Raw genomic sequence first — 13,179 nt, forward strand, 5'->3', positions numbered from 1 at the left:
CTAACAGTCGCGACACTTCGCCTCGATTTTGTTGCCTACCACCGCGTCTGCAGCGCCCCAAGCGGCCAGTAAGTTAAACTGTGAGTTCGGCGCGATCGTGGAAGCGAATAGTGGTTGTTTATTTCGATTTCTACAATGGTTTTTACAAGCGGGAACGTTTTTACCGCAATAAATTGGAGCAACAATGACTCAGCAATTAGATATTTCAAAGAAATTTTCAGCGGTTAGACTGGGATGAGGTGTACAAGGAACCCGATGCTAATTTAAAATATAAGTCATTTCATGATACACTTGTAAGAGAATTTGAAAACTGTTTCCCCAAGAAAGTAGTTAAATCTAATTATAAGAAACTATGCAAAAAACTTTGGCTTACTAAAGGAATAAAAATATCTTGTAACCACAAAAGGGAACTGTATCTAACGGGTCGACAGAAGCGTCCGATCCCACGCGTCGGCTTTGACCCGTGACGTAAGGGCGTTGTCGTGTGTGACGTCATGACGGCGCGGAGTTTGGTTCGTGAGTGTGGCGTGTTTATAGATGTCGTCGTGTTGTGGTTTGTTGGGCTCTCTGGTGGTATGTTCGGGGTTTTCGTTTGTGTGGGGTAATGGGCTCAGTTTGCTTTTGCTCATTATCCATAATTGTTAGAGTGTCGGCTGTGTTTGTAGTGGAATTCGTTTCAATGAGTTAACGATTTTGTGTGAAGGTTAATATAGTGTTGTTTACTGTACGTCGTGTGGTAATTTTAGTAAAATTAATCGGTTGTTGTTTTGTTCAGGAATGGATATGACGGATAAAATTAAGTGCGTAGGTCATGGGAAGTGTTCGAACCCAATGTGTGGCTGTGTATGTTGGTATTGGTATCGGGAGATGTTTTTGAGCTATATAGGCCAAGGAAAGTATTTGATCCTAATTTATGGGATCGGGAGCTGCTGTTGAGCTATATAGATCAAGGGAAGTGTCCGATTCCAGATGTGTCAATTTTGTGATGTAGGTTCTTTTCGTCGTTTTGCGTGGTTTTGTATAGGGGTGGGTGTTTATATTTAGTTTGCCACCACCCAAAAACACCCCATTTCCCGCGCTTGTTCCGTTAGTGTCATTAGTCTTTTTGTGGAAAGTGTGTATGTTTGTTTTTCGATGTATTTTCGTCCTCATAATGTGTACGTAACGACTTTATATGCGCCATATTTGAATCGTGGTTTATGGTCGTTTCCGCCATATTTGCGACGTCATGGGTCAAAGCAGACGGGCGGGATCGGACGCTTCAGTATTTCCTTTCTAACAACAAGAAAGAGTAATGACCCAATAACAGCCACATATTATAAAAACTACTGTGCTACATTAAGAAAGGTCATTAAAAAGTCCAGAAGCATGTGCATCATGTCTGAGATTAATACCTCTGATAACAAACTCAAAACAATTCGGAATATTACTACAAGGGAGGCGGGGCAACCAAGAGTACAGGGTAACGGCATTACCATCAAAGCGAATGGAACCTTGACAAACAACAAGCCCAAAGTCGAAAACATTTTGAATAATCATTTTTTAAATGTTGTAGAGAAAATAGGATCTAAATGTTCTTTAGAAGAAGCAAGGCAGTTAATGGAAGAGGCCTTACCAATACCATTTGATACAAATGAAATTCCACTCACCTCTCCTTCTTAAATTAAGAAGATAATAAACTCTCTCAAGAATAAAAGCTCACATAGAATTGATGGCATTTCCAGTAGGATAATAAAAGCTTGTTCCCAAGAGATAAATGGGATTCTTAGCCATATATGTAATAGCTCTCTGAAGCAGGGTATTTTCCCAGATAGACTGAAGTATGCAATTGTTAAACCACTGCATAAGAAAGGGGATACGTCTGATGTCAACAACTACCGCCCAATCTCTCTTCTGACTGCCTTATCCAAATTTCTTGAAAAAGTAATGTATTGTAGAGTAGCTTCACACCTTTGCAAAAATAAAGTTTTAACAAAATCTCAGTTTGGTTTCCAGAAACGTTTTTCAACGGAAAATTTTATATATACTTTCACTAATGAAATATTAAATGCTCTGAGTAACCGGAAGTCATCTGTCGGGATTTTTTGTGATCTTTCAAACGCTTTTGATTGTGTAAATCATTGAATACTTCTAGATAAGCTCAAGTACTGTGGTATGAATGGGACGGCGCTCAAATGGTTTAAATCACACCTACCTGGAAGAGGGCAGAAAATTGAAATTAGCAGTTCGCATAATATGCAAAAAAACTGGTGATTTCTCAAGCTGGGGAACAATCAAGAATGGGGTGCCTCTGCTGTTCTTAATATATATGAATGACTTGCCATTCTATATTCACGAAGCTGGTACTTTTTGCAGATGATACAAGTATAGCTATTACACCCAACAGGCAAGAATTAACTGGTGAAATTGTAAACAATGTTTTTCAGAAAATCATTAAGTGGTTCTCTGCAAACAGGCTCTCATTAAACTTTGACGAAATATAGTACATACAGTTCCACACAGTAAATGGAATGACACCATTAATAAATATAGACTTCGATCACAAATCGGTAGTTAAGGTAGAATATTCAAAATTTCTAGGTATATGCATTGATGAGGAGTTGAACTGGAAAAAACACACTGAAGATCTGATGAAATGATTGAGTTCAGCTACTTATGCTATTAGGGTCATTGCAAATTTTGGTGATATACATTCAGTAAATTAGCTTACCATGCCTATTTTTATTCTCTGCTTTCGTATGGCATCATATTCTGGGGTAACTCATCACTCAGTAAAAGTGTGTTCAATGCCCAATAGCGTTTAATCAGAATAATTGCTGGAGCTCATCCAAGATCGTCCTGCAAACACTTATTTAAAGAGCTAGAGATCTTCACTGTAGCCTCACAATATATATATTCAGTTATGAAATTTGTTATTAACAACCTGAACGAATTCAAAAGTAATAGGAATGTACATGGCTACAACACTAGGAGAAAGGATGATCTTCACTACTCAAGGTTAAATCTAGCTTTGGCTCAGAAGGGGGTAAATTATGTTGCCACCAAAGTCTTTGGTCACTTACCTAGTAGCATCAAAAGTCTGACAGATAGCCATATAGCATTTAAAAGGAAATTAAAAGAGTTTCTTAATGGAAACTCCTTCTACTCATTAGATGAATTTTTTGATATAGTTAGTGGGTAATTTACCCAACCCCAACAAAAAAAAGATTAAAAATATTACGTGGCATGTAATATTTTGTGTAAAGTAATATCTTGTATAGACAACTTTTATTAACCTGACACGTTCCGCATCATTACGAAGTGTCGTATTCATGATCTATGGAACGAGTACTAATCTAATCTAACAACAAGAAGAAGACACCACACCTGTCTTTTTTTTAGTTTTCCTAAGGATCCTGAGTCCGCCCCTCGTGGTCTCGCGGTAGCGTTCTCGCTTCCCAAGCACGGGGTCCCGGGTTCGATTCCCGGCGGGGTCAGGGATTTTTCCTGCCTGTTGTTGTGTCGTTTACATCATCATCATTCATCCCCATTACGTCGGAGGAAGGCAACGACAAACCACCTCCATTATGACCTTGCCTAGTAAGGCGGTGCGGGTCTCCCGCATCGTTCCCCTACGCTCTGTAAAGAAGCATGGGACTTCATTTCATTTCAAGGATCCTGAGAGGTATATACCATCATGTTACTAAACTGTATCGACAGGATTCACTTGCAAACTACATGTGTATTAATGATTAATGTTTCGTTTTAGGAGCAGAAAATAGCTAGTTAATAGTAGACAAGAAGATCTTACGAAAAAAGACCCAGTTTACCTGTATAATAATATTAGGTTTTATTCGTTACATTTCGAACAAAACCAGTTCATGAACGCAGACAATAATAAACTCGTGTGGAGTGCAGTACTCACACTGTATGACCTCCCAAATAAGTCACCTCAACTGACTATGAAGAGGAAACTGCCACAAAGATTCGACAATCCATCTAAAGCTGTAAAACAATCCTATGACACAGAAGCAGCCAGTTCAACGATCAGTGTGAGATTCGTGTGAATCGTCAACACAGACCTGCAGTTTTCCTGTTTAAGTGGTTAGATTAAGTGCAGTTAGCCATTCACATCCGTTGTTAGTCACTTCGTGTGATGACATTATTTTGATAGCACCTTGTTCACTGAAAATTATTCAGATATTTGATTTTGCGTGAAATGTAATGTAATCAGCTCATCAGAATGTTTTAAACATATTTCTCTCACTATTTAGCAGTTGCTTGTCCCACTTAGAATAATAGAAAGATGAAGGTCGTACTTGTGGCAACGGGTGACAATGACGAACACGGTAGGCCTACAGAACGATAAATGAGCTTTCGATCGCTTTTGCATGTAGAGGTGCATGTCTGTGCTTCTTGTATTGTTTTGATATCAACGTGGTAAGCTGCAATTCTGTCCAATGTCACAAGTGTTTCTTCAGGAATGTGTTGTAGCTTTCCACTAGATTCAAGGTTTTTGTCCATACTTGCGCTTATTTTAGAATCATTTTTAGAAACATATATGCCTTCTGATACTACATAAACCCTTGGAGGCAAGAAAATAACTCAAATATTTCCTAAATTACGTAGGAAATGGATGCAAAACAAACATTATGCTTACGACACGTCTGAGGTTCACATGACTCGCTGGTTGGAGCGCTAGTGTCGTTCCATCTGTCAAACGGTAACAACTTTTGCAGCATTGAGCGTCGAGATTGTTATGTTAGACTGTGGCACAGTCTAACAACACAGTCCAACATAACAGTCGCGTCATTTTGCCTCGATTTTGTTGCCTACTGTGCCAGCAACGGGCCAAGCTCTCAGTAACTGTTGAGTTCGGATCTATCGTGGAGCGAAAGCGAATAATAGATGTTTATTTTTGTTCGTACAATGGTTTTTACTAATGGGACCGTACCGTAGCGCAATAAATTCCAGCAACATCAAGAAGAAGGTGCCACATATGTCTTTTTTTTAGGTTTCCTAAGGAACCTGAGAGATAAAAACCATTATGTTACTAAACTGCATCGTCAGGATTCGCTTGCAAATGAGATGAATATCGATGATTATTGATTCGTTTTAGGAGTAGACAATGGCTAGTGAATAACAGACTGGAAGATCTTATGAAAAAAGATCCTGTTTACCTTTATAATAATGTTAAGTTTTGTCTGCTACACGTCCAACAAAACTAGTTCATGAATGCAGACAATAATAAATTCGTGTAGAATGCAGTTAACCAATTGTCTGACATTCCAAGTACGCCACCTCAAGTGACGATGCAGAGGAGACTGCTACAGATGTTCGACAATCCGTCTAAAACTGTAAAACACTCATATGACACAAAAGCAGTCAGTTCAACTCAACATATATCAGTGCCAGATTCATCTGAATCGTCAACGCAGACCTGCTTTGACGATGAAGTGGTAAAATTAAGTGCAGTTATTCGTGTTTAGAAAAAGCGTATGGAGTATCAGAACGTGCAGATCGCTGGACTTCATGGAAAACTGTTATGGGACGAGGAAAGTGCCTATCATTTTAAGTACAGACAGCAACAGAAGCTGTACCAGAAGGTTCAAGTGAAGAAGGACAAACAAACTTTGAAGACGGTAGGATCCCAATATTTAAAAAAAAGGTGCCCTTGACTTGTTGTTAAACCAGATTAGCATGCCATCTCCAAGATGGAAAGACAAAACTCAGCTGTTTGCTCTAAATTCATCATATTACAGCACTCAGGCATACAGGTTTTGTCAGAGGGTTTTATGTTTGCATTCGTGTGTACATTACAGAGGTATGTTGAAGGCATAGAGATAAAATGTGGGATAAGCGACAATATGTTCCCCTTTCAAAGCAGAAGGTACAGCGTTTCTCAGATACTGATAAACTAGTGCATATGTCACTGGATGAAATGTCTCTATCGGAAAATTTAATACATGACAGCACTTCTGACTGTGTTATTGGCTTCGAGAACTTGAGGTTTACACTTACAGTATATTTCTCCCCTTATTTGGTAGTTGCTTGTCCCATAATAAAGATGCTTGTCCCATAATAAAGATGAACGTCGTACTGTGTGTGGCAACAAGCGAAAATGGCTAAAACACAGTAGGCCTATGGAACGACGACGAAGGGGTTCGGTCCATTTTGCATGTAGAAGTACATGTATGTGCTTCTTATGTGTGAATCTATGTGTTTATATTCCGTTGATATCAACGTGGTAAGCTGCAGTTCCATCCAATGTCATAACTGTCTCTTCACGAATGTATTGTAACTTGCCATTGGATTCATGAGTTTTACCCCTACTTGCTCTTATTTTACCATGTTTTTAGAAACATCTATGTCTTCTGATATTACACAAACTCTAGGAGGCAAAAAAAGTCAAATATTTCGTAAATCACGTAGGAAAGCGATGTAAAACAAACGCCATGCTTACGACGCATCTGAAGTTCTCCTTTCACCCTGCTTGGAGCGCTAGTGTAGCTCCAGGTGTCAAACGGTAACAACTTTTATAGCAGGGAGTGTCGCGACTCTTATGTTCAACTGTGTTAACACACTGCACAGCATCCGCCATCTACATTCGGAAGTAATTAACTACAGGAGTGCAGGCGACAGTTCATAGATCCACTGCCCATCATATAATTGTCTTCGGTATTGTGTGTACCCGAAGTATATTTTCGCTTCATTTTTGTTTGTGTGTGTCTGTGTGTATGAGATGTTCTCAGGTCAATGCTGGCAGGCGTTCGTTTCCAAACACAGAATCTGAACTGTCACTCAGCGTTCATTTAAATGCTCTTCATAATCTATCCTTTAAGGCAAAGTGGGATTCGACTTCTGCCTCATTATAGAGTCAGGTTCTTTACCAGCACATCAGCCAAATGTCAGGCGAGATGATGGTAAGAGAGCATGAATTGGGAATATTTGCGAGGGTATTTCCAGTTCTTGCATAGCCCTTGCAACCATGGAAAAGATCCTAAAAATCTCGGTCAGAACATGTTTGTCTTTAATATACACACAATGACGAGAAAATCAGTACAGTGGATCTAAAGTTTTTAATGACTTAATCAGAGTTTTATTTAAAACGCGAAGTTTAATGGAAATATTCATTTTATAGTGAAGGAATATGTATGTTAAGTGCCCGCATCTCGTGGTCGTGCGGTAGCGTTCTCGCTTCCCACGCCCGGGTTCCCGGGTTCGATTCCCGGCAGGGTCAGGGATTTTCTCTGCCTCGTGATGGCTGGGTGTTGTGTGCTGTCCTTAGGTTAGTTAGGTTTAAGTAGTTCTAAGTTCTAGGGGACTGATGACCATAGATGTTAAGTCCCATAGTGCTCAGAGCCATGTATGTTAAGTGAGAAGTTAGTTAATTATTTGCATATTCTATGGCTCATAACAGCGACCTATCGCTACACTACGGAGTGACTCAGTTTTACTATTACAGAACGTATTCATCCAGAGGAAATATGACAACATGCTGACCATTTACGCCATTTGTTATGTTTGTTTACATACATACACTGATTTACACTAAAATATATTCAATGCATCTCCACCTCTGCTTCTCTTAGAATACATATGTTTGAAGGTTTTTCTATCACATCATGAGGAGCAACAATTGCTAGGGACGAAATGTTCGCCAACTCTTCCCAACAGCGCTAGTCGCCTTTTGTTATAGGTGATGCCCCTAAGAGGCAGCTGAGTGTAGGCACCCTGGAGAGTGCATTTGCAGTGTGTTGCCTATAATCCAGTCATCTGCTCCACATGAAAGAGAGTAGGCAGTGCAAATTAAAAATCTTGATTTGCTTCTAAACTATGGTTCTCCGCTTTGAGATGGCTTTGTGCCTGAAGAACATTTAGTTTTTTGATGGGGAAAACCAGTGACTATCATGAGGATACGGACCACCCGAGAATTCTGTGGTGGTTTAAAAATTTGTTGCTCGGGTTAAGTGTTCCGACAGTGTTTGTGATGGACAATGCACCGTACCATTCCGTGATTTTAGATAAAATTCCCACTGCTAGTGACCATAAAGAAACTATGGTGCAGTGGTTACAGGGGAGAGACATTGCTGCTGACATGAGCATGACAAAGCTGCTGTTATACTCGCTCATAAAACAAAATAAGCCTGTTGCGCCTAAATATGTTGTGGATGAAATTGCAAGCAAACAGCGTAACTTGGTAATTAGGCTACCACCCTAACACTGCCATTTTAATCCAACTTACTTGGTTTGAAGTAAAGTCAAGGCGTACATTAGAAGTAACAACAAGACTTTTACTATAACAGAAGTGGAAAGACTGCTACATGAACGTCTTACTACTTTAGACGCTACCTCATGGAGGAAGAAAGTGGACCATGTTGCTAAACTCATAAGAGAAGCACAGGCTACAGATGGGATTATGAGTGAAAACGAAGAATTAATGATTTCTCTTGATGATGATGATGAAGATGAAGACAACGGTTTTGGCGCGACTCTGATGATAGTGAAGAAGAATTGGATGGAACTGCTCCACTGACATCGTAAATTGGTGACTGTAAATGTGTACAGAATCAATTCTTTCTCTCTGCTATTGAGTAGGCTATGTGTGTCTTGCTTTATTTCTTTCTGTGAGTGTGGATAGCTTGTTCTTTGGTATGCAGTGGAGTACATTATTATATGACGTTTTACATGCGACTGTTACTGTAACAATTTGGAACGACTTTTCATAGATATTGTCATTAACTTCGGGTGTTGTTATTTCCCAGCTTCATATACTATCAAACGCTTAGTCTCCTTCTTCGTTCTCTCCATTGTTAGAAAAACGACCTTTGTTGTACTTACGTCTAAGCGACGATTGTAGCTTACATTTACAAAGTGTACTTCAGAGCAGTGGGCGTGTGCGGTGGCAGCTACTGCAACCATGCAATCACAGTATAGCCAACTACACGCGAGCTGTCAAGTGAGATGGTTTACTGGCCCAGGTATAGGTGACTAGCTTTTCCATAAAAAATGTGGTGCGTGGTTGGAATGAACTCAGTGACAAATCTAAAGTGTACAGTGAGAACTATTACGTGTGCAACAACGAGGATGCAGTGGGAATGCATTTACATCTATTGGATGAACGTTATAGAAACAATCACTCGAAACCGACGTTTCACGACAATTAATCTGTAAAAAACACACCAAATGTAGAAAGAAAGCGTGTAAACCGTCTGATGATGAATCGCAACGATTCGAAACCGGTAACGGTTTCCTTTGAATAAAGGAACTCAAAGTAAATTTGTGGCTGGTTGCTGTCCTAACACGATCAACATTTGTCTTCAAAACAGCCACGGTCTCCAACATGTCATCATATGACAAAATTGCATGTAGGAAAGAGTTTTGGTGGTGTTGCAAGGATGAAAAAAAAAGATGGCGGTGCAATGAAAGACTACAGAAGATCAACTTAAACAATGTTTTGAAAATGGAGTAAGATTTACACAAGTTTATTAGTGCAAGTGGAGAGTGCTATGAATTGGATTAAAGATTTGTATTTAAAATGTGAATAATAAGTGTAAAAGTTTTGTTTCTTTTGGCTACAACCCTCTATTTAATCGTAGCATGCCCTTTGATCCACATACATTTTGTCATATTTAAGAGATAGTTTCCATTGATAGTGGATTAGATTTTTTGAGTATTGCAGGTGTCTCCATATCTTGAGCTAAACATCTTCCATCTGTTAAAATGAAAATGTTTCTAGCTGGAGAGTTCTGTGAATACTTTAAAGCTGCAAATATAGCTGTAGCTTCAGATGAGAAACTAGAAGTTTCATTTTGAAGCAAAATCAATTTTTTTGTAACGTGTGCTTGGGCATAGAAAACTGCGAACCACATCGTGATTATCTGTGGTTCTGGAGTCATCAGTTTAAGTATGGAAATATTATGGAAAATTATCAGCAATGTCAGTTTTTAATATTCATTCTGCTCTGTCATTTGCTTTCATTTGAAAGTAAAATATATCAGCTTCTGATATTATTTCATTATAATTGTAGTTTGAATTAGGATATGTTGGTGTTCTTTGGAGTTTAGAAAGAATGTCCTTTTAATTTATGAAGCTTGTATAAAATTCTGATTTTAGAGCTATTTTAATCAACTCTCGATTTATTTCTTCTTGAAACAATCTGTCAAGTTTCTGTATCAGTGGGTGGTCAATTGCAGAAAGTCTTTTTAGTAGGAATATATACACATCGTTAATTTCTGTCACAAGGCTTTGGGCATTTCTGTAGCTTCTGTTAGAGTGCATTTGTTTGCATGGAATGCGTAACTCCTGAGTGTGACATGTTGCAGCCAAACTAGAGTATTTCTAGTTTCGAAATTAATTTTCTGTTACCTCTACAGAGCAACATGCTTCCATAATCGATTTTAGATATTATTAGACCTCTGTACATTACAAGCAGAATATTATGATTAGCTCTCCATTACACTCTTGCAGGTGAGCACATCACATTGAGACAAGGCTGGATCTACAGTAAACAACACATAATATTATCCTTATGATTCAGTTCCATGCCATGACGAGTTACTCCAGATTATGATACCATGAGACATTAATGAATGAAAATACTAAAAGTAGGTCTATTTTTGACAGTTTCCTCTCCAAAATGTTATGTTTTCCATTATGCACAAGTTGTAGAACTTAGATGTTTCAGAAGATCTGTAACATGTGACTTCTAACTCAGATTCTGCATCAAAACAATAAAGAATTTACAATTTTCTGTTTCATGTATTAATACACTACTGCTTATGGTTTATTTAGTCCTTCTGCAGTACCAAATTGTATGTATTGTGTTTCATCTAAATTTAGCAACTCCTTTGAAATCCTAATGAAGGCTATATATCTTAGTTTGAGAGAGGTGTGTTATGGTTCTTTCATACATATTTTTTTACCCAGTACCTTCGAGAAGGAGGTAAGTAGTGAGACTGTTCAGTGATTATTAATGTCTGTCTCAGTACGTTTTTTGTAAAGGGGTCTGACAACAACATATTTTGGCCTGGCTGGGAATATCCTTTTTGCAGAACTGTGTTGCATATGTGGCTGAATACATTGCATATATGCGTGGAAACGAAATTTAGTACTTTAATTGAAATATTGTCAAGTACATGAGAGTTTTTTGTTTTTGAGGGAGTTAATTACATTTCCAGTTTACTAGGCAGAGTATTCAGTAATTGTAATTTGACTGTATGTATGAGACATTGCTTCTTTGAAATATTGTATTGCTTTATTTCTTGATAGTTGTCCCACACAACCGTATTGTACAATGCTGAAACTAAAACTAAAACTAAACTCTGCCCGAACAGGCCACAGAAGGCCCAATGGTATCGACCAACCGCCAATTCCTCAGCCCACTGGCGTCACTGGATGCTGATACGGAGGGAATATGGTCAGCACACAGCTCTCTCAGCTGTTGTAAGTTTTCGTAACTGGAGCAGCTACTTCTCAGTCAAGTGACTCCTAATTGGCGTCACAAGGACTGAGTGCACCCTGCTTGCCAACACCACTCAGCAGACCTGGACTGTTACCTGTCTAAATCAAGTGCTAGCCTAGCCTGAATGCACTTAACTGCAGTGATCAGACAGGCACTGGTGTTATCATTGCGGCAAGGCCATTGCATTGAACAATGCTCGGGGAGGGAAATTCCAAATCATCTAATGTGTTTAAAGAAAAGCAGTTTTATCAGGATGGAGCTAAGCTGCATCTATGTCAGTAAAAGTGAAAAATACTCTTTTGGATTTATGCATGCCAGTCTTTTGAACTATTTCAAGAAAATGACTATTAAATATGTCAGCAGCCTGACTGCTCTCATTTATTACTTGGATTCTTTTTTTTTTTAATAGTGATTTCCTCCCATTACTTAACTGATTGCCAGGTTTCCCTTTTTTACTATTGCTCATATAGATTTAATTTTACTATCTTAATTATTGATTTCAGGCATTACACAGATTTTTTATTATTTAATCGTTTTCCTTAAGACAGCACACTATCCAACATACTGTTTCCACATGATTTCCAAATATCTCATTACCTCACAAAGAGTCAGTTTTTCAAAAATCGATTTCATAGTTATTTTGTTGTCTAACCTCACATAAATTATATTAAAAAAGTAAGTGAATTATGGTAACTATAGTCTTCTCACTAACTATGAATTACCTAATTGCATTTCTGTATCGACAAAATTTTCTAGAACAAGCAGTAAATATTCCAAATTCAGTTTCAAAATTCCAACAAAAGAAGTGAGATTTAGTAAGGCTATCATAAGTGCAGATAAAATATGAGGACCATATGCACTTATACTCATAAATTAAGGATAATTGCAGATTGGTGCCACACTACGTGGCACTACATAAAACTGGCGCTAATAGCATAGGTACATAGGGAACGCACATGACACAGGGATGTAAGTCCACAGTATTGGTGATAAGTTGAGAAAACCGTTCAGAAACACATGTGCTACAAAACGTCACTGTTTCCTGTGCATGTACCCCGACATCAATAAGGGATATGATCACCATGCACATGTATACAGGCTGCACAACGGGTTGGCATACTCTGGATCAGGTGGTCGAGCAGCTGGTGGGGTATAGCCTCCCATTCTTGCACCAGTGCCTGTCGGAGCTCCTGAAGTGTCGTAGGGGTTTGAAGACGTGTAGCCCGACGACCGAGAGCATCCCAGATGTGCTCGATGGGGTTTAGGTCTGGAGAACAGGCAGGCCACTCGATTCGCCTGATATCTTCTGTTTCAAGATACTCCTCCACGATGACAGCTCAATGAGGCCACGCATTATCATCCATCAGGAAGAAAGTGGGACCCACTGCACCCCAGAAAAGGCAGACATACTGATGCAAGATAACGTCCCGATACACCTGACCTGTTACAGTTCCTCTGTCAAAGACATGCAGGAGTGTACATGCACGAATCGTAATCCCACCCCACACCATCAAACAATGACCTCCATACAGGTCCCTTTCAAGGACGTTAAGGGGTTGGTACCTGGTACCTGGTTCATATCAGATGGAAACCTGGCGATAATCACTGTTCAGACTATATCTGAACTCGTCTGTGAACATAACCTGGGACCACTGTTCCAATGACCATGTACTGTGTTCATGACACCAGGATTTACGGTCTCTCTTGTGACCAGGAGTCAGTGGAATGCACCTTGC

The sequence above is a fragment of the Schistocerca piceifrons genome, chromosome 2 (genome assembly GCF_021461385.2).
Source record: "Schistocerca piceifrons isolate TAMUIC-IGC-003096 chromosome 2, iqSchPice1.1, whole genome shotgun sequence".
Classification (NCBI taxonomy): Eukaryota; Metazoa; Arthropoda; class Insecta; order Orthoptera; family Acrididae; genus Schistocerca; species Schistocerca piceifrons.